Source organism: Leuresthes tenuis, unplaced genomic scaffold (genome assembly GCF_036924035.1).
Source record: "Leuresthes tenuis unplaced genomic scaffold, fLeuTen1.0.hap1 SCAF_24, whole genome shotgun sequence".
Lineage (NCBI taxonomy): Eukaryota > Metazoa > Chordata > Actinopteri > Atheriniformes > Atherinopsidae > Leuresthes > Leuresthes tenuis.
In genome coordinates this window covers 24,623,458-24,626,166 of record NW_027325378.1, presented here as the reverse complement: position 1 = coordinate 24,626,166, position 2,709 = coordinate 24,623,458, and the positions used below count along the sequence as shown (strand labels likewise).

The window sequence follows — 2,709 nt, the reverse complement described above, 5'->3', positions numbered from 1 at the left end:
TTATGTTGTCAGTTGCTATATATGAATAAGTGGGTAGCTACTGACAAGCATTAAGCATGTCACACAGCCCAAACATATAACATTTCAGGACACACCACACAGTTAACAACCACAGTGAAGCGTGTCAAAGCCCAAACATGTAACATTCAACAGGACACTTACACAACACATTCAAATCAAACAGTCAGACAACATACAAGAACATATACCCCAGCCGGCATTGCTCCCTGCCTATTTTCCTACAGCTCACTATGTGTGCGCACACCTTTATTCACAAACTCTTCAACTTATACTCTTTTACCGAAGCTGCTACAGCTCGATTGGCCGAATACCCTTAGATCCTATTTCGGTGAATTTGACATCTGCCTTACATGTAACAGATTAGCGGTTTAGCAGTTTTAATTTAGTTTGAGTGAAGGAATTCATTTTATTGCAAAATCCGAAATCGTGAAGAACTCGTGAAAGTAAGCTTATTCTCGGATTCCTGAAACTTTAGATTTGCTCTTTCTTTTACTGCAAAGTACAACGTTGTTTTTTTTGTTTAAATCTTTCTAGACATGGTAATTAAGAAGGACAAAGCAGTCGCAACAAGTAAGGCGACTCTACTCAGAGAAGTCACTCTGCAGAGTAACAAGATTTCTTTTGCACAGACAGAAAGGGCTTCACCCGCAAAGGTAAAGCCTGCCAAAAATAGAAACAACTCATTAGTGCTGCTCTCCACTGAAGTCTTTAGTAAAAGGCGAAAGACTTGTACGTTATGAAGAGAAACCAGAGTACGATTATCCGTCACTGCGGGAGCAGGGCATCAGGCTAGTTGGCATAGCCACCTTCCCCATGGTGAGCTTTGCTCCCCCCCCCCCCTTGCTCCTCGGCTGACCAAGGAGGAACTACTCGATGGCTGCAACACCTGAAAGAGATATTGATGCGAGACCCGATCAAAAGCTTTTTCAAAGTCTAAATTTAAGATGACAAGCCGGGTGTTTCTGTCTCTAGCGTAATCAATGATGTCTCGAATCAGTACGAGGCTGTCGGTGAGTTGTCTCCCTGAGATGGCACAAGCCTGGTCTGGGTGAATTACCTCCTCTAAAACAGAGGACATCCGTGTCGCTAAAACCTTGCTAAAAAGTTTACAGTCAAAGTTTAAAAGTGTGATGGGCCTCCAATTCTTTAGGTCAGTCTTATCATTTTTTTAAAAAGTAGAGTCACTATTCCCACTCTAAAACTGTCAGGCAGTCGGTCGAGTTTTTCAAAATCTTTAAAAACATCTAAAATGTCTGATGATAAAAGGTCCCAAAAGGTCAGATAGAATTCTGCAGGAAGCCCGTCTAAACCCAGAGCTCGACTTCTCTTAAAACCTGTTAGGCATTTTTTCTAACTCTAAAGCAGTAAAATCCTGTGTCAAGTGTGCATGCTCTTTTACGGTTTTGTCAACGAATTTTAAAATTTCTGCCGATGTTTCCAAGTGCACTGGTTTCTCTTTGTACATGTTACTATAAAAGGTATGTACAGTTTCAATCATCTCTTGTGTGGATTTTGTTAAAAACCCATCTTCTCTTTTTAGATTTTGAATACACTCCTTTTTATTTATAACTTTCTTAATGAAGTACCGTGTGCATTTTTCACCTTCCTCAATTTCCTGCTCCCTGCTTCTTACAAAAATTCCTTTACTCTTTATTTCTGCTAAAACTGACATTTCCTTTTTGACATGTTTGATTTCTTCATTAAAGTCTATGCCACACTGATTTAGTTTAAAGTAGCTCTGTAAGCGTTTCTGTAGTCCCATCATACATCTATTCTCTTTCCTTTTTTTACGTTTACCTTGCTGTTTAAAAAAAGTCTGGGTCGTTTCCTTCACCATTTCCCACGATTGTGCATGTGTTTCGTAGAGGTCTTGAAAGGTCTGCCACTCTTTATAACATTCCCTGTACTGACTGACTATGATTTCATCCTCCAACAGGGAACAGTTGAGTTTCCACAGACCACTTCCTACCGTTACACCAGAAGGGGGGGGAAGGGTGCAGGAGAGCATAAGGTGGTCTGAAAAGAAAACAGGAGTTAATCTAACATCAGTGGGTGGGCAATCTCTAGTAAAGAAATAATCAATGCGAGAGGCTCTGGTGCCATCATGACTAAACCAGGTGAAGCCCTCCTCTCTGGGATGCATGGTTTTAAAACAGTCAGTAAGCTTAAAATCCCTGCATATGCCCTGAAGTAAAATCGAAGTCCAAATAGAAATCCACTTTAAAATCTCCCCCTGCTCTTTTTCTATCTTTCCTGTTCAAGATACAGTTAAAATCCCCTCCTACAACTAAAGGTACTTGCCCTAGCATGTAAAGCTGTATATCTTCTAAAAGGTCATACCTGTAATTTTTTCCATTGAAACCATAAATATTTAAGAGGTTAAAGTCTTGCCCCATAAAATTCAAGTGTGCTAAAAGTGCCCGTCCGCCACTGTGCTACCTTTCACCAGAACATGCGGATTTTTAATTAGAATGGCCATACCATCATTTTTATTTTGATTTGAGCCACTCCATATCGATAAATGGGGCCACATTTCCTCCCATTGTCTATGGTTTTTTGAAAAAGGTAGTCCACATTCTTGTATTAAAAACACATCTGATTTTATGGAGACTAAGAAGGATAAAATACTCTGGGCTCTTGTCTTTGATTTCACACTTCTCACATTTAGTGTTGAGAAGGTGAGAACCA

General features: G+C 40.0%; 1 non-coding gene across 1 annotated transcript; it reads right to left on the bottom strand.

Moving 5' to 3' along the window:
• Window positions 1–663: 663 nt before the first annotated feature.
• LOC140285057 (U5 spliceosomal RNA) lies at window positions 664–777 on the bottom strand. Its single transcript, XR_011910258.1, has one exon. It is a non-coding gene; the product is annotated as a U5 spliceosomal RNA (small nuclear RNA).
• Between the last annotated feature and the right edge of the window lie 1,932 nt (window positions 778–2,709).